The sequence below is a fragment of the Psammomys obesus genome, unplaced genomic scaffold, assembly GCF_907164565.1.
Source record: "Psammomys obesus unplaced genomic scaffold, mPsaObe1.curated_primary_1811, whole genome shotgun sequence".
Lineage (NCBI taxonomy): Eukaryota > Metazoa > Chordata > Mammalia > Rodentia > Muridae > Psammomys > Psammomys obesus.
In genome coordinates, this window is record NW_026596051.1 from 7369677 (window position 1) to 7389692 (window position 20016).

Here is a 20016-nt window from a genome sequence, read left to right on the forward strand (position 1 = left end):
TCTTGTAGGTCTATATAAGCGAGTATATACCAAGTTTGTCTTTCTCCTTCTGGGATACTTCACTCAGAATAATCTTTTCTAGATCCCACCACTTGCCTGCAAATTTCATGATTTCCTCCTTTTTGATTGCTGAGTAGTATTCCATTGTGTAAAAATACCACAATTTCTGTATCCATTCCTCCGTTGATGGACATCTGGGTTGTTTCCAAGTTCTGGCTATTACAAATAAAGCTGCTACGAACATGGTTGAACAAATGTCCTTGTTGTGTACTTGAGCAAATTTTGGGTATATACCTAGGAGTGGTATAGCTGGGTCTTGAGGTAGCACTACTCCTAGTTGTCTGAGAAAGCGCCAGATTGACTTCCAGAGTGGTTGAACCAGTTTACATTCCCACCAGCAATGGAGGAGGGTTCCCTTTTCTCCACAACCTCTCCAGCATGTGCTATCACTTGAGTTTTTCATCTTGGCCATTCTGATGGGTGTAAGGTGAAATCTCAGGGTCATTTTGATTTGCATTTCCCTAATGGCTAATGAGGTTGAGCATTTCTTTAAGTGTTTCTCTGCCATTCGATGTTCCTCTTTCGAGAATTCTCTGTTTAGCTCTGTTCCCCATTTTTAAGTGGATTACTTGGTTTGTTGCTTTTCTGCTTCTTTAATTCTTTATATATACTTGATATTAGCCCTCTGTCAGATAAAGGGTTGGTGAAGATTCTTTCCCAATCTGTAGGCTGTCTATTTGTTTTGATGACAGTGTCTTTTGCTTTACAGAAGCTTTTCAGTTTCATGAGGTCCCATTTATTGATTGTTGCTCTTAGAGCCTGTGCTTTTGGTGTTCTGTTCAGGAAGTTGTCTCCTGTGCCAATGAGTTCTAGGCTGTTCCCCACTTCTTTTTCCAACTGATTTAGAGTATCTGGTTTTATGTTGAGGTCCTTGATCCACTTGGACTTTAGTTTTGTGCAGGGTGATAAATATGGATCTATTTTCATTTTTCTGCATGTAGACATCCAGTTGGTCCAGCACCATTTGTTGAAGATGCTGTCTTTTTTCCATTGAATGGATTTGGCTTTTTTGTCAAATATTGAGTATTCATAGGTGTGTGGGTTTATTTCTGGGTCTTCTATGCGATTCCATTGATCCTCCTTTCTGTTTCTATGCCAATACCATGCAGTTTTTATTACTGTTGCCCTGTAGTACAGCTTGAGATCGGGAATGGAGATACCTCCAGATGATCTGTTGTTGTACAGGATCGTTTTGGAGATTCTGGGTTTTTTGTTTCTCCATATGAAGCTGAGAATCTTTTTTTCAAGGTCTGTAAAGAATTGAGTTGGTATTTTGATGGGAATTGCATTGAATCTGTAGATTGCTTTTGGCAGGATGGCCATTTTCACAATGTTAATCCTACCAATCCATGAGCACGGGAGATCTTTCCATCTTCTGAGATCTTCTTCAATTTCTTTCTTCAAAGACTTGAAGTTTTTCTCAAACAGGTCTTTCACTTGCTTGGTTAGAGTCACACCAAGGTACTTTATGTTATTAGTGGCTATTGTGAAGGGTGTTGTTTCCCTAATTTCTTTCTCAGCCTTTTTGTCTTTGGTATACAAGAGGGCTTCTGATTTTTTTGAGTTGATTTTGTATCCTGCCACATTGCTGAAGGTGTTTATCAGCTGAAGAAGTTCTCTGGTTGAATCTTTGGGTTCGCTCATGTATACTATCATATCATCTGCAAATAGTGACACTTTGACCTCTTTCTTTCCGATTTGTATCCCCTTGATCTCCTTTAGTTGTCTTAGTGCTCTGGCTAGGACTTCAAGTACAATGTTAAAGAGATATGGAGAGAGTGGGCAGCCTTGTCTTGTCCCTGATTTCAGTGGGATTGATTTAAGTTTCTCACCATTGAGTTTGATGTTGGCTATAGGCTTGCTGTATATTGCCTTTACTATCTTTCGGTATGTGCCTTGTATCCCTGATCTCTCCAAGACTTTAAACATAAATGGGTGTTGGACTTTGTCAAATGCTTTTTCAGCATCTAAGGAGATGATCATGTGGTTTTTCTCCTTCGTTTTGTTTATGTGGTGGATTACATTGATGGATTTCTGTATGTTGAACCACCCTTGCATTCCTGGGATGAAGCCTACTTGGTCATGGTGGATGATATCTTTGATGTGTTCTTGGATTCGGTTTGCAAGTATTTTATTAAGTATTTTTGCATCAATGTTCATAAGAGAGATAGGTCTGAAGTTCTCTTTTTTTGTTGGATCTTTGTGTGGTTTAGGTATCAAAGTGACTGTGGCTTCATAGAATGAGTTTGGTTGTGTTCCTTCTGTTTCTATTTTATGGAATAGTTTGAGGAGAATTGGTGTTAGTACTTCTTTGAAGGTCTTGTAGAATTCTGCGCTGAAGCCATCTGGTCCAGGGCTTTTTTTGGAGGGGAGACTGTTAATGACTGCTTCAATTTCCTTGGGAGATATAGGACTATTCAGTCTTTCTACCTGATCTTGACTTAATTTTGGTAGATGGAATCTGTCAAGAAAGTTATCCATTTCATTTAGATTTTCAAATTTTGTGCCATATAGGCTTTTGTAGTATGACCTAATAATCGTTTGGATTTCCTCAGTGTCTGTAGTTATGTCCCCATTTTCCTTTCTGATTTTGCTGATTTGTATGGTTTCTCTCTGCTTTTTAGTTAGTTTGGCTAAGGGTTTGTCTATCTTGTTGATTTTCTCAAAGAACCAGCTTTTTGTTTCATTGATTCTTTGGATAATTTTATTTGTTTCTAATTGATTGATTTCTGCCCTTACTTTGATTATTTCCAGCCTTCTGCTCCTCTTGGGTGTATCTGCTTCTTTTTTTTCTAGGTTTTTCAGTTGGGCCATTAAGTTGTTTGTATGTGATGTTACGGATTTCTTCTTGTAGGCACTTAGTGCTATAAATTTTCCTCTGAGCACTGCTTTCAATGTGTCCCATAAATTTGGGTATGTTGTGCCTTCATTTTCATTGAATTCTAGAAAGTCTTTAATTTCTTTCTTTATTTCTTCCTTGACCCAGCTGTCATTGAGTAGTAAGTTGTTCAGTTTCCATGTGCGTGTCGGCTTTTTGTTGTTTCTGTTGTTGTTGATGTCCAGCTTTAGTCCATGGTGGTCAGATAGTATACAAGGGATTATTTCAATCCTTTTGTATCTGTTGAGGCTTGCTTTGTGACCAACTATATGGTCTATTTTGGAGAAGGTTCCATGTGGTGCTGAAAAGAAGGTGTAGTCTTTTGAGTTTGGGTGAAAAGATCTGTAGACGTCTATTAGGTCCATTTGATTTAGGGATTCTGTGAGTGCTTTTATTTCCCTATTTGGTGTCTGTCTGGTTGATCTGTCCCTTGATGAGAGTGGGGTGTTGAAGTCTCCCACTATTAAGGTATTAGGATCAATGTATAATTTAAGCTTTAATATTGTTTCATTTACGAATGTAGGTGCTCTTGTATTTGGGGCATAGATATTCAAAATTGTGATGTCCTCTTGTTGGATTTTTCCTTTGATGAGAATATAGTGGCCCTCCTTATCTTTTTTTATTAACTTGGGTTGAAAGTCTATTTTATTAGATATTAGGATGGCTACTCCAGCTTGTTTTCTGGAACCATTTGCTTGAAAAACATTTTTCCAGCCCTTTACTCTGAGGTAGTGTTTATCTTTGTTGCATAGGTGTGTTTCTTGGATGCAACAGAATGTTGGGTCCTGTTTCCATAACCATTCTGTTAGCCTGTGTCTTTTTATTGGTGAGTTGAGTCCATTAATATTGATAGATAATATTGACCAATGCATGTTAGTTCCTTTTGTAATGGAGTCGATGATCTTACCTTGTTTCATTGCTTGTTTTCTTTTCATTTTTGTTGGGATATTATCTGTATGCCCTGTTTTCTTGGGTGAATTCGTTTTCGTTGGATTGGAGTTTTCCTTCTAGTATCTTCTGTAGGGTTGGTTTGCTGTATAGATATTGCGTGAATTTAGTTTTGTCATGGAATATTTTGTTTTCTCCATCTATGTTGATTGAAAGCTTTGCAGGGTATAGTAGTCTGGGTTGACATTTGTGATCTCTTAGAGTCTCCATGATGCTTGCCCAGGCCCTTCTGGCTTTCATAGTTTCTGATGAGAAGTCTGGTGTGATTCTGATAGGTCTACCTTCATATGTTACTTGGCCTTTTTCCCTTGCTGCTTTTAGTATCTTTTCTTTGTTCTGTAGATTTAGTGTTTTGACTATGATGTGACGTGATGTGTTTCTTTTCTGGTCTAGTCTATTTGGAGTTCTGTAGGCCTCTTGTATATTTATGGACATCTCTTTCTTTAAGTTGGGAAAATTTTCTTCTATGATTTTCTTGAAAATATTTTCTGGACCTTGGAGCCTGGAGTCTTCTTTTTCATCAATTCCTATTATTCTTAGATTTTGTCTTTTCATAGCATCCTTGATTTCTTGGATATTTTGTGATTGGAATTTTTCTGATTTTACTTTTTCTTTGAGAGAAGTATCAATTTCTGCAAGTGTGTCTTCAGCTCCAGAGATTCTCTCTTCCATCTCTTGTATTCTGTTGGTGATGCTTACTTTTGTGGTTCCTGATCTTTCCTCCAAGTTCTCCAGCTCAAGAGTTTTCTCATTTTGTGTTTTCTTTATTGATTCTAATTCTGTTTTCATGCCTTGCACCATTTCTTTCATGTGTTTGAATTTGGATTCCTGTCTCTCTACAGTGGACTCTATTTCTTTGTTCATTTCCTTTTTGTATGCCACTAATTTTTTCTCTACTTGTGCCTCTATTTGTTTGGCTATGTTTGCCTGTGTTTCTTTAAGGGTTTTGTCTATTTCTTCTTTTTTTACCTCCAATTGACTGGCCAACTCTTTGAAAGATTTGTTCATTTCCTCCTTATGAGCCTCAAATAATTGAGCAAGCATGGCTTTAAGGTCATTTTCCTGTGCTTCTGATGAATTGGAGTATCCCTCGATTTTGGGGTTTGCTGGTGAAGTCATGATGTCCTGATTTATGTTGGAAGTGTTCTTTCACCTACCCCTGGCCATTGGCTTATCTGAGACCTTCCTTGTTTGTTTTTGGATTCTGCCGATCAGACTGGTACTGTCTCTCTCTCGAGTCTGGAGAATTCTTCAGGAAGTTGAGAGAGGTACCGTGTCCTTAGCGTGTGCTGAGGACTAGCTGTACCTGTGGGAGGAAAGTATGCAGGCGCAAACAGAGGCAAATGCAAGCGTGCGTGCGTGTGTATATGTGTGTGTGTGTGTGTGTGTGTGTGTGTGTGTAAGTGTGCGTGGGCGTGTGTCTCGAGGGACAGAGTGATGGCTAATGTTGAACCCTTGAGTGTGTGGGAGGGGCTCTGCAATGTATATGTCGCAGGCGCTAGTGATGATCGCAGCGCAATTTCTGGCATTAACTGCCTTAACTCCTCAATTAGACCCACAGAGCAGGAACTTCAATGTTCCAAGTGCCTCTCTGTTTCCCAAAGTGGGTATATGGGTGGGAGGGGGTTCGATGCCTGGCTTCTGTTTTAGAAGAACCCAGGATCAGTGGAGCTGCAGATTCTCAAGGGTGCACTCACTTACAGGCAGGACACTTGGCAGAGATCGGCGTATCTGAGCTCTCTGCTCTCCGGTTTGGCCCTGCTTCTTTGATGTGCTCCGCCAGTTCCGTGCTGCTGTCACTGCCAGGTTATGAGGTCTTGCTGCAGCTGGAGATTTCAGGGTGGTCATGTCAGTGGGAATCGGGGTAACCAGCCTTTCTGTTCTCTGGTTTGGCCCTGGTTAGTCTTAAACTGGAGGGCTGATGTGCCCCGCCAGCTCAGTGCTGCTCCGCCGCCAGGTTAGAAAGTCCCGCTGTAACTGGAGACTGGGTTGCTAGTCCAGATGCTTTCTGGGAAGTCCTGGGGTCTCTTCACTGTGCTCTCCAAGCTTCGGAGGCCCAGCGCCTGGTGTGTCTAGCTTGTATGGCGTTTCTGTCTGGTTTTGGTGAGTATATAGCGTATTCTCTGTCACTGTGGGATTGGGCAGGCCGTACCGTCAGTGATCGCGATCCTGCGGAGCTAGTATGGCGTCTAGCAGACTCGGGCCCAAACTGCATGCCCCAATCTCCAATGTAATTTATTCTTGTTACTTGATGTCCTAAAGCTTCTTTTAGATTTGCTATAAAATTTCCTATGATGGTGGAGCGTAAATGTCCAACATGAAATTTTTTGGCAATATTAGGCGAACTGAATTCAAACACAATCCTCTCCTGGGGAAGACCTGAGAAAAGCTCACTTTTTAATCCATACTTTGAGCCATCCTCCGTTACTTGTTGCAACACTGCCTTTGTTAATAATTCCCTGTTTATTTTGAAATTTAGCGTCCCTGGACCAGCACTGATGGCAGTCACCACGGTATCACATTTAAGCTTCTCTGCCAGTCTCTTGGCTTCATCTTGAGGAGCTGGTTTGGATTTGTGATTGTTGTCTTCTAGCAAGAAATCCACAGATAGCTGAAAATCTGCCACTTCTTCTTTTTTTGAAACTGGAACTGCAGATATTGACTTGATTAAGCTTTCTGGTGGAAGATCCAATACTCTGGAAAGCTGGCAGGCGATCGACCTACGGAAGCCACACGCCATGCTTGGCTTTTGCTATTTCTGTTGTTGTTGAGGTCCAGCTTTATTCCATGGTGATCAGACAGGATACAAGGGATTATTTCAATCTTCTTGTATCTGTTGAGGCTTGCTTTGTGACCAACTATATGGTCTATTTTGGAGAAGGTTCCATGAGGTGCTGAGAAGAAGGTAAATTCTTTTGTGTTTGGGTGTAAGGTTTTGTAAATGTCTGTTAGGTCCACTTGATTCATGACCTCTGTTAGAGCCATGTTTCTTTGTTTAATTTCTGTTTTGTTGACCTGTCTTTTGTTGAGAGTGGGGTGTTGAAGTCTTCCACTGTTAATGTATGGGGATCTATGTGTGGTATCAGTTTTATCAATGTTTCTTTTACAAATGTGGGTGCCCTTATATTTGGGGCATAGAGGTTCAGGATTCTAATGTCTTCCTGGTGTAATTTTCCCTTGATGAGTATGAAGTGTCCTTCCCCATCTCTTTTTAATAATTTTGATTGAAAGTCTATTTTATCAGATATTAGAATGTCTACTCCTGCTTGCTTCTTGGGTCCATTTTCTTGGAAAGCTCTCTTCCAAGCCTTTACCCTCAGGTAATGTCTATCTTTGTGACATAGGTGTGTTTCTTGTATGCAACAGATTGCTGGGTCTTGTGTAAGCATCCATTCTGTTAGTCTGTGTCTTTTTATTGGAGAATTGAGTCCATTAATGTTGAGAGAGATTAATGACTGTTAGGTCTTATGGCTGTTAGATCTTTTCTTTTGATGTTGGCTGTGGTCATAAGTTTGTGTGCTTGGTTGCTTTTTGTTTTGCTGTAGTGAGGTTAATTATTTCCTGTGTTTCCTTGAAAGTAGTTAGTTTTCTTGGGTTGTATTTTTCCCCTCTATTGTCTTCTGTAATGCTGGATTTGTGTGTAGGTATTGTTGAAATTTGTTTTTGTCATTGAATATTTTGTTTTCTCCATCTATGAGAACTGAGAGTTTTGCTGGGTATAGTAGCCTGGGTTGACATCTGTGTTCTCTTAGGGCCTGCATGATATCTGTCCAGGCCCTTCTGGCTTTCAACATCTCTGTTGAGAAGTCATGTGTGATTCTGATAGGTTTGCCATATGTTACTTGGCCTTTTTCCCTTGTAGCTTTTAGTATTTTTTTATTGTTCTGTATACTTACTATTTTGATTATTATGTGTGGGAGGATTTTCCTTTCTGGTCTAACTTATTAGGTATTCTGTAGGCCTCTTGAAATCATATAGGCCTCTCCTTTAAGTTGGGGAAATTTTCTTCTATGATTTTGTTGAAAATATTTTCTGGGCCTTGGAGAAGGGAGTCTTCTTTTTCCTCTATTCCTATTATTCTTAGGTTCTGTATTTTCATGTTGTCTTGGATTTCTTGGATGATCTGTGTCAGGAATTTTTTAGATTTAACATTTTCTTTGACAGATACATTGATTTCTTCCATTGTATCTTCCACACCTGAGATTCTTTCTTCCAGCTCTTGTAGTCTATTGGTTATGCTTACCTCTGTAGTTCCTGTTTTCTTCCCTAAGTTCTTCATTTGCATGATTTCCTCCATTTGTGTTCCCTTTAATTTTTCCAATTCTATCTTCAGATCTTGAGCCATTTTGTTGATTTCCTTTGCCTGTCTGACTGTATTTTCCTGTTTTTCCATCAATTCCTTCAGCTGTTTGTTTGAACAATCCTCTGTTTCTTTTATTTCTTTCAGTGATTTAAGTATTTCCTCTGTAAAGGCCACAAACTGTTTGGGTGCAACTTCCTCTATTTCTTTAGGGATGGCCATAATCTGTTTTTCTTTATCTTCTTCTATTTCTTTATGGATGGCCATAATCTGTTTGTTTTTATCTTTTTCTAATTCTTTACGTATTTTATTTGTTTCCTCTGTTATCCTCTTCATGAATATAGATGTTAGGTCATCTTCTTGAATTTCAATTATGCTGGTGTGTCCAGGGATACTTACCCCTCTATAACTGGATTCTGGAGATGCCATAGTGCACTGTCTTTTGTTGGTTGAGCTTTTACACTGTCCTCTACCCATTGGGCTCTCTTAGGTGTTGGGTTTTAGTTTCTGGTGGTTCCTGGAATCCTGTGGTCGAGAGAATCCCTTTGGCTGGAAGCCTCCTCAGCCTTTTGGCTATGGTCACTGGATGGCCAATGTTTTTCAGGAGTTGCCACAGCTCACCTCAGGCATAGAGACCTGAATGGTAACTGTGGTCCTTGTTAGTCAAGAGGGCTCTCCTCTCACCTGGAGATGTCCTGGAGAGAGCTGCCCTGCTTCTGGGTTTCTCGCTGTAAATTTAGTGAGCTGCTGATGTAACCTGGGTATCCTGTGGTTTAGTCAGTTTTGTTAAGGATAATTGGTTGCCCCTTGGAGCAGTATCTGGGGGTTGATCTCTGGGATCTCAAGCTTCTGTAGGTCTGAGGTTGGGGCTCTGTGCCCCAGTACCAAAGCAGTAATCAGTGGCAGGTGAGTACCGCTCTCCTGGTAGCAGCAGGCTAGCTGGTGCACAGCAGGTTCCTGGTTTGGGCCAGTCTGCAGGACCTTTTCTGAAGATATACTGGGTGGCCTAAGTCCGTTCCAATTTCCTTCCTTCCCTGTGGGGTTTACTCCCAACAGGGACTCCCAGTTTCTGTTGCCCTGGGGTGCACAGCTCTGTCTGTGCAGAGAGCTGGGCATGCAGCAAGTCCCTGTGCTTGCAGCTGGAGCCCAGTTCAGTGATGGCAGCTGGTACCCACTGGTCTCCGAGACCTTTTCCAGGTAAAGACTGGGTGACCTGTGGCCAATCCCGTTGCCTTCCTTCCCTGTGGGTTTTTCTCTCAACTGGGACTCCCAGTCTCTGGTGTTTTTGTGCCCACTGTTCAGCCTGGGAAGGTGATCAGGACACGCAGGTGTGTGGTTCTGGTCCAGCAATCTAGTGCCTGCACGACCCGGGATCTCTTCTGAGTTCTGGCTGGGTGACCTGAGAGTGGACCTGACCGATTCCCACTCCATGGGTGTTTCCTCTCACCTGGGAAACACGATTGCTGTTGTTTTAGGGCCCAGAGTTCAGTCTCTTGTTGTTGTCCTGCTCCGCAGACACAGTGTTCTCCTGGCGCCACCATCTTGTCCCTCCAGTTGGGAGACTTTTAATGACTGTTTCTATTTCCTTTGGGGTTATAGGTCTATTTAAATTCTTTACCTTATCTTGATTTAAAGTTGGTAAGTGGTATCTATCAAGAAAATCATCCATATCATTTATATTTTCTAATTTGGTGGAGTAGAAGTTTTTAAAGTTGGACTTAATGATTCCTTGGATTTCCTCAGTTTCTTTTTATTTCTGATATTGTTGATTTGAATAGTGTCTCTCTGCCTTTTGATAAGTTTGTCTAAGGGTTTGTATATCTTGCTGATTTTCTCAAAGATCCAGCACTTGGTTTTGTTGATTCTTTGTATTGTTCTCTGTGTTTCTAATTTATTGATTTCAGCTGTGTGTTTGATTATTTCCTGCTGATACTCCTCTTGCGTGTGTTTGCTTCTTTTTGTTCTAAACCTTTCAGGTGTGCTTTTAATTTGCTAATATGAGAGGTCTCTCCATTTTCTTTATGAAGGCAGTTAGTACTATGAACTTTTCTCTTAGCACTATTTTCATTGTCTCCCATAGGTTTGGGTATACTGTGCCTTCATTTTCATTGCATTCTGGAAAGTTTTTATTTCTTTCTGATTTTCTCCCTGTCCCAGTGGTCACTGAATAGAGTGTTCTTCAGTTTCCATGAGTTTATTGACTTTTTGTTATTCTGTTGTTGTTAAAGTCCATTTTTAATCCATGATGGTCTGATAAGATAAAAGGAGTTATTTCAGTTTTCTTGTATCTGTGAAGACTTGCTTTGTGATCAACTAGGTCAATTGGTAGGTTTTGGAGAAGGTACCATGAGGTTCTGAGAAGAAGGTATATTCTTCTGTGTTTGGATGGAAGGTTCTGCAGATATCTATTAAGTCTATTTGATTCATAACTTCCATTAATTTCATTATTTCACTGTTTAGTTTATGTCAGTGAGCTGTCCATTGGTGAGAGAGGAATGTTGTGTTCTCCTACTATTAATGTGTGGGGTAACATGTTATTTCTTTTTACTTTTTATCTCTTTTTAAATTTTTATTAATTACAGTTTATTCACTGTGTACCCCAGCTGTAGCCCCCTGCCCCATCCTCTCCCAATTCCACCCATTCTCATAAAGACTGGCTTCATTGTCTTCCTGTGTGGACTGGTAATACTGCTTCCCTCCTCAGGTCGAGGTGATCAAAGAGCCATGAGTTCTTGTCAGAGACAGTCTTCATTCCTATTACTGGGGAACCCATTTGAACACTGAGCTGCCATGGGCTACATCTGTGTAGGGGTTCTAAGTTATCTCTATGCATGGTCCTTGTTTGGAGAATCAGTTTCATAAAAAACCTCTGTGCCCAGATTTTTTGGTTCTGTTGCTCTCCTTGTAGAGCTTCAGTCCCCTCCAGGTCTTTATATCTCCCCCTTCTTTCATAGGATTCCTGCACTCTGCCCAAAGTTTGGCTATGGGTCTCTGCATCTACTATAATACCCTGCTGGGTAGTCTTTCAGAGGCCCTCTGTGGTAGGTTCCTGTCCTGTTCCTTGTTTTCACCCTCTTCTAAAGTCCATCCTGTTTGCCTTTCTGAATGAAGATTGAGCATCTTACCCAGTGTCCTCCTTCTTGAGTAGCTTCTTTAGGTGTACAGATTTTAGTATGATTATCCTATATTATATGTCTAATATCCACTTATAAGTTAGTATATACTGTGTGTGTGTTTCTGCTTCTGGGATACCTCATTCAGGATGATCTTCTCTAGATCCCATTATTTGCCTGCAAATTTCATGATATTCTTGTTTTTAATTGCTGAGTCATATTCCAGTATGTACATGTTCCTCAATTTCTGTATCCATTCCTCCATTGAGGGACATCCAGGTTGTTTCCAGATTCTGGCTATTACAAATAAAGCTGCTACAAACGTGGTTGAACAAATGTCGTTGTTGTATACTTGAGCATATTTTGAATATATGTCTAGGAGAGGTATAGCTGGATCTTGAGGTAGCACTATTCCTAATTGTCTGAGAAAGCACCAGACTGATTTCCAAAGTGGTTGTACAAGTTTACATTCCCCTTTTCCCACAAACTCTCCAGCATGTGATGTCACTTGAGTTTTTGATCTTAGCCATTCTGATGGGTATAAGGTGAAATATCAGGGTCATTTTGATTTCATTTCCTTGATGACTAAGGATGTTGAGCATTTCTTTAAGTGTTTCTCTGCTGTTCGATGTTCTTCTATTGAGAAGTCTCTGTTTAGCTCTGTACCCCATTTTTTAAATTGGATTACTTGATTAAATTGGATTATTTGTTGCTGTTTAACTTCTTGAGTTCTTTATGTATTTTGGATATTAGACCTCTGTCAGGTGTAGAGTTGGTGAAGATCTTTTCCCAATCTGTAGATTGAGGTTTAGTTCTACTGACAGTGTCCTTTGCTTTACAGAAGCTTTTCAGTTTCATGAGGTCCCATTTATTGATGATTGTTAGAGCCTGTGCTGTTGGTGTTTTGTACAGGAAGTTGTCTTCTGTGCCAATGAGTTCAAGGCTCTTCCCCACTTTTTCTTCTAACAGGTTTAGTGTGTCTGGTTTTATGTTGAGATATTTTATCCACTTAGACTTTAGTTTTGTGCAGGGTAATAAGTATGAATCTATTTGCATTTTTCTACATGTAGACATAGTTAGACCAGCAACATTTTCCATTGTATGGTTTTGGCATCTTTGTCAAAACTCAGGTGTCCATAAGTGTGTGGGTTTATTTCTGGGTCTTCTATTCAATTCCATTGATCCACCATTCTGTTTCTAAGCCAGTACCATGCAGTTTTATTACTGTTCCTCTATAGAACAGCTTGAGATCAGCGATGGAAATACCTCCAGAAGATCTTTTATTGTAGAAGGTTATTTTAGCGATTCTGGGTTTCATGTTATTCCATATGAAGTTAAGATTTTTTTTTCAAGGTCTGTAAAGAATTGTGTTGGTAATTTTATGGGTATTGCATTAAATCTGTAGATTGCTTTTGGTAAGATGGCCATTTTTACTATGTTAATCCTGCCAGGCCATGAGCATGGGAGATCTTTCCATCTTCTGATATCTTCTTCTATTTCTTTCTTCAGAGACTGGAAGTTTTTTTCATACAAGTCTTTGACTTGCTTGGTTAGTGTCACACCAAGGTACTATTTTATGTCCTTTGTGGCTATTGTGAAGGATGTTGTTTCCTAATTACTTCTTTCTCAGCCCTTTTGTCTTTGTTATACAAGAGGACTACTGATTTTTTTTTTTTTAGTTGATTTTGTATCCAGCTATTCGCTGAAGGTGTTTATCAGCTGTAGGAGTTCCCTGGTAGAATTTTTGGGGTCACTCATGTGTATTATCATATCATCTGCAAAAAGTGATACTTTAACTTCTTCCTTTCTAAACTGAATCCCTTTGATGTCCTTTAATTGTCTTATTGCTCTGGCAAGGAATTCAAGTACTATGTTGAAGAGGTATGGAGAGAGTGGGTAGCCTTGCCTTGTCCATGATTTCAGTGGGATTGATTTAAGTTTCTCTCCATTTGTTTTGATGCTGGCTATAGGCTTGATGTGTATTGCCTTTACTATGTTTAGGTAAGTGCCTTGTATTCCTGATCTGTCCAGGACTTTAAACATAAATGAATGTTGGACTTTATCCAACATTTCCAATGCTTTTTCAGCATCTAAGGAGATTATCATGTGTTTTTTTTTCTTTCATTTCATTTATATGATGGATTACATTGATGGATTTACATATATTGAACCACCCCTGCATAGGTGGCATAAAGCCTACTTGGTCATAGTGGATGATATCTTTGGTGTGTTCTTGTATTGGGTTTGCAAGTATTTTATTTTGTATTTTTGCATCAAAGTTCATAAGAGATTGGCCTGAAATTCTCTTTTTTTTTGGGTCTTTGTGAGGTTTAGGTACCAAGGTGACTGTGGCTTCATAGAATGAATTTGGTAGTGTTCCTTCTGTTTCTATTTTGTGGAATAGTTTGAAGAGTATTGATGTTAGCTCTTCTTTGAAGGTGTGGCCCTGAACATTTTTTTTTTTTTTTTGGATGGGAGACTTTCTATGACCACTTCTATTTCCTTGGGGGACATAGGACTATTTAATTGATTTACCTGTCCTTGATTCAGCTTTGGCAAGTAGAATCAATCAAGAAAATTGTCCATTTCATTTGGATTTTCAAATTTTGTGGTGTATAGGCTTTTGAAGTAAGACCTAATGATTGCTTGGATTTCCTCAGAGTCTGTTGTTATGTTCCCCTTTTCATTTCTGATTTTGTTTATTTGGATGGTGTCTCTCTGCCTTTTAGTTAGCTTGGCTAAGTGTTTGTCTATCTTGTTGATTTTCTCAAAGAATCAGCTCTTGGTTTCAATGATTCTTTGAATTGTTTTATTTGTTTCTAATTGATTGATTTCAGCCCTGAGTTTGATTATTTCTAGCCGTCTACTCCTTTTTGGTGTGTCTGCTTCTTTTTTTCTAAGGCTTTTTGCTGAGCCTTTTAGTTGCTTGTATGAGATGTTTCAAATTTCTTTTTTTATTTCCTTGTTTTAATTTAATATTAGTTACATTTTGTTAACTTTGTATCCCTGCTGTATCCCACTCCCTCTTTCCCTCCCAATCCCACTCTCCCTCCCTCATCTCCTCCCTGCCCCTTTCCAAGTCCACTGATAGGGGAGATCCTGATTTATCAGGTATCTTCAGGACTGACTACAAAGTCCAAACAAGTAACAGGACAGCAGCGTACCACAGAGGGCCTCTGAAAGACTCTACCTAGCAGTGTATCAAAGCAGATATTAAGATTCATAAACAGGGGGCCAGGATGGCGGTGCCAGGAGAGCACTGTGTCTGAGAAGTAGGACAGCACTCTGTACAGTGACCAGGAGACTGAACTCTGGGTCCTAAAACTACAGCGATTGTGTTTCCCAGGTGAGAGTAGACTCCCACGGCATAGGAATCAGTCGGGTCCACTCTCAGGCCACCCAGCCAGATCCTGGAAGATATCCCCGGTAACTCGGGCATTGGGTCTCTGGCTGGAGCCACAGGCCTGAGTGTCCCTATCCCTTTCCCAGGCTGATTGGTGGGCACAAGGTTACCAGAGACTGGGAGTCCCAGTCGCAAGAAAACCCCACAGGGAAGAAAAGTTGCGAGACTGATCATGGGTCACCCAGTCTTTCCCTGGAAGGAGTCTTACAGACCACGGGTACCCGCCACCATCACAACTGAGCTCCCACCATGCAGAGAGCGGCTGTACAGATGAGCTGTGCGCCCCAGTGAAACAGAGACTGAAAATCCCTGTCCAGAGAAGGCCCCACAGGGAAGGAAGGAAACCGTGCTACTTGGGTCACCTAGGCTTTGCCTGGGAAAAGTCTCGCAGATCGCAGACCACAGACCGCAGACCAGCAAGTACGCCCAGCCATCACAGATCTGAGCCCAAGCAGGAGCACAGTTACTGGGAACCCAGCACCCTCAGACTAGCAGGCGGGTGCATGAGCCCCCAGCCCAGAGACCTGCTTTGTACCAACTAATCCTTACAGACAGAACTGTGTGCCCCAGAACACCAGAGTCTTGGAGTCAGTATCTGGAGAAACCCAAACAAGGAACAGGGAACGAAGCAAAGAGGACGGACTTAGGCAACCCAGTATATCCCCGGAAAAGGTACCACAGACTGGACCAACCCAGGGAACTGCTGTGCCCCAGATAGCCTGCTGTTACCAGGAGAACAGTACTACCTGCCACAGATCACCCCTTCGGTTCTGGGGCACAGAGCCCCAACCTCAGACCTACAAAATACAGGAAACCCCGAGATCAACCCCCAGATACTGCTCCAAAGGACAACCAGTTATCCCTAACAAAACCGACCAAATCATGGGACACACAGGTTAGAGCAGCTGATCGCTAAATTTACAGCAAGAAACCCAGAAGCACGGCTGCTGTCTCTAGGATTTCTCCTGGTAAGAGGAGAGCCCTCATGAATAATAAGGACCACAGTTACCACCCAGGTCTCTATGCCTGAGGTGAGCTGTAGCAACTCCTGAAAAGTACCGGCCATGCAGTGACTATACCCAAAAAGCTGAGAAGGCTTCCTTCAGGAAAAACCATCTTTCTGCCAAAGAAATTCTCTCGACCACAGGATTCCAGGAACCACCAGAAACTAACTTCAAACACCTAAGATAGCCCAATGGGTAGAGGACAGCGTAAAAGTTGAACCAACAAAAGCCAGAGCAATATGTTATCTCCAGAACCCAGTTATCCAGGGGCAAATAGCCCTAGACACCCCAGTATAATTGAAATTCAAGAAGATGACCTAACATCTGTGCTCATGAAGAAGATAACAGAGGAAAATAAAATATGAAAAAAAATTGAGGAAGCTGCAGCCAAACAGTTTGTGGCTTTTAGAGAAGAAATGCTTAAATCACTGAATGAGTGGATTACTTGGTTTATTGCTTTTCAGCTTGTAGCAATAAACCAAGTAATCCACTTAAAAAATGGGTAATAGAGCTAAACAGAGAATTCTCTGTAGAGGAATATCGAATGGCAGAGAAGCACTTAAAGAAATGCTCAACCTCATTAGCCATTAGGGAAATGCAAATCAAAACGACCCTGAGATTTCACCTTACACCCATCAGAATGGCCAAGATGAAAAACTCAAGAGACAACACATGCTGGAGAGGTTGTGGAGAAAGGGGAACCCTCCTCCACTGCTGGTGGGAATGTAAACTAGTACAACCACTCTGGAAATCAATCTGGCGCTTTCTCAGACAACTAGGAATAGCGCTTCCTCAAGATCCAGCCATACCACTCCTAGGCATATACCCAAAAGAGGCGCAAGTATACAAAAAGGACATTTGCTCAACCATGTTTTTAGCAGCTTTATTTGTAATAGCCAGAAGCTGGAAACAACCCAGATGCCCCTCAACTGAGGAATGGATGCAGAAACTGTGGTACATCTATACAATGGAGTATTACTCAGCAATGAAAAATAAGGAAATCATGAAATTTGCAGGTAAATGGTGGGACCTGGAAAGGATCATCCTGAGTGAGTTGTCCCAGAAGCAAAAAGACACGCATGGTATATACTCACTCATATAAACATACAATATAGAATAAACCCACTAAAATCTGTACATCTAAACAAACTAAGCAAAAGAGAGGACCCTAACTAAAATGTTTAATCCCCATCCTGAAAGGCAAAGAGGATGGACATCAGAGGAAAAAGAAAATAGGAAACAACCTCAGAACCTGCTACAGAGGGCCTCTGAAAGCCAGAAGAAAACAGGAAACAACCTTGAAACCTGCCACAGAGGGCCTCTGAAAGCTTCTGCAATATAGACTGTCAAAGCAGATGCTGAGCCTGATGGCCAACTGATGGGCAGAGTGAATGGAATTTTATGTAAGAAGTGGGAAATAGTAAGAGCTGGGGGGATAGGAACTCCACAAGGAGAGCAACAGAACAAGATAATTTGAACACAGGGAACTTCCCAGAAAATCATACTCCAACCAAGGACTATTCGTGGAGATGACCTGGAACCCCTGCACAGGTGTAGCCCATGGCAGTTCAGTGTTCAAGTGGGTTACATAGTAATGGGAAGAGTGACTGCCTCTGACATAATCTGATTGGCCTGCTCGTTGATCACTTCCCCCTGAGGGGGGAGCAGCCTTACCAGGCCACAGTAGAGGACAATGCAGCCACTTTTGATGAGAACTGATAGACTAAGATCAGAAAGAAGAGGAGAACCTCCCCTATCAGTGGACTTGGGGAGTGGCATGCATGCAGAAAGGGGAGGGAGGGTGGGATCTGGAGGGAAGGAAGGAGGGGCTTATGGGGGGATACAAAATGAATAAAGTGTAATTAATAAAAAAAAATCACTGAATGAAATAAAAGAAACAGAGGATTGTTCAAACAAACAGCTGAAGGAATTGATGGAAAAACAGGAAAATACAGCCAGACAGATGAAGGAAATCAACAAAACGGCTCAAGATCTGAAGAGAGAGTTGGAAAAATTAAAAAGAAAAAACACAAATGGAAGAAATTGTAGAGAGAAAGAACTTAGGGAAGAAAGCAGGAACTACAGAGGTTAGCATAACCAATAGGCTACAAGAAATGGAAGAAAGAATCTCAGGTGTAGAAGATACAATGGAAGAAATAGATGTATCTGTCAAAGAAAATGTTAAATCTAAAAAATTCCTGACACAGACAATCCAAGAAATTCAAGACAACATAAAAAGACAAAACCTAAGAATAATAGGAATAGAGGAAAAAGAAGATTCCCTGCACCAAGGCCCAGAAAATATTTTCAAAAAAATCATTGAAGAAAATTTCCCCAACTTAAAGGAGAGGCCTATAAGAATACAAGAGGCCTCAGAACACCCAAAAAATTAGAGCAGAAAAGAAAATCCTCCCGCCACACAATAATCAAAACAGTAAGTATACAGAACAAAGAAAAAATACTAAAAGCTGCATGTGAAAAAGGCCAAGTAACATATAATGGCAAACCCATTAGAATTACACCTGACTTTTCAACAGAGACTATGAAAGCCAGAAGGGCCTGGACGGATATCATGCAGACCCTAAGAGAACACAGATGTCAGCACAGGCTACTATACCCAGCACAACCCTCAGTCCTCATACACGGAGAAAACAAGATATTCAATGTCAAAAACAAATTTCAACAATACATACAAACAAATCCAGCATTACAGAAGAAACTAGAAGGGAAAATACAACCCAAGAAAACTAGTTACATTCAAGAAAACACCGGAAATAAATAACCTCACTACAGCAAAACAAAAAGCAACCAAGCACACAACCGTATGACCACAGCCAACATCAAATTCAAAGGATCTAACAGCCATTGGTCATTAATCTCTCTCAACATTAATGGACTTAATTATCGAATAAAAAGACAAAGACTAACACAATGGATGTGTAAACAAAACCCAGCAATCTGTTGCATACAAGAAACACACCTAAGTCACAAAGATAGACATTACCTGAGGGTAAAGGCCTGGAAGACAGCTTTCCTAGCAAATGGATGCAAGAAGCTAGCAGGAGTAACTATTCTAATGTCTCATAAAACAGACTTTCAACCAAAATTAATCAAAAGAGATGGGGAAGGACACTTCATATTCATCAAGGAAAAATTCCACCAAGAACACATCACAATCCTGAACATCTATGCACCAAATACAAGGGCACCCACATTTGTAAAAGAAATATTGATAAAACTTAAACCATATATAGATCCCCACACACTAATAGTGGGAGACTTCAACACCCCACTCTCAACAAAGGACAGGTCAACAAAACAGAAGTTAAACAAAGAAACATGGCTCTAACAGAGGTCATGAATCAAGTGGACCTAACAGACATTTACAGAACTTTACACCCAAACACAAAAGAATTTATCTTCTTCTCAGCACCTGATGGAAACTTCTCCAAAATAGACCATATAGTTGGTCACAAAGCAAGCCTCAACAGATACAAGAAGATTGAAATAATCCCTAGTATCTTGTCTGATCACCATGGAATAAAGCTGGACCTCAACAACAGAAATAACAAAAAGCCTACACACACATGGAAACTGAACAACTTCCTAGTGAATGACGGCTGGGTCAGGGAAGAAATTAAAGCCTTTCTAGAACTCAATGAAAACGAAGACACAACATAACTAAACCTGTGGGACACAATGAAAGCAGTGCTAAGAAGAAAGTTCATAGCACTAAGTGCCTTCAAGAAGAAATTCAAGACAGCTCATTCAAGCAACTTAATGACTCACTTAAAAACCCTAGAAAAAGAAGAAGCAGACACACCAAAAAGGAGTACATAGCTAGAAATAATCAAACTCAGGGCTGAAATCAATCAATTAGAAACAAATAAAACAATTCAAAGATCAATGAAACCAAGAGCTGGTTCTTTGAGAAAATCAACAAGATAGACAAACCCTTACCCAAGCTAACTAAAAGGCAGAGAGACACTATCCAAATAAACAAAATCAGAAATGAAAAGGGGGACATAACTACAGACACTGAGGAAATCCAAACAGTCATTAGGACTTACTGAAAAGTCTATACACAACAAAATTTGAAAATCCAAATGAAATGGGCAATTTTCTTGATCAATTCCACTTACCAAAGCTGAATCAGGACCAGGTAAATCAATTAAATAGTCCTATATCGCCCAAGGAAATAGAAGCAGTCATCAAAAGTCTCCCATCCAGGACCAGATGGTTTCAGTGTAGAATTCTACCAGACCTTCAAAGAAGAGCTAACTCCAGTTCTCTTCAAACTATTCCACAAA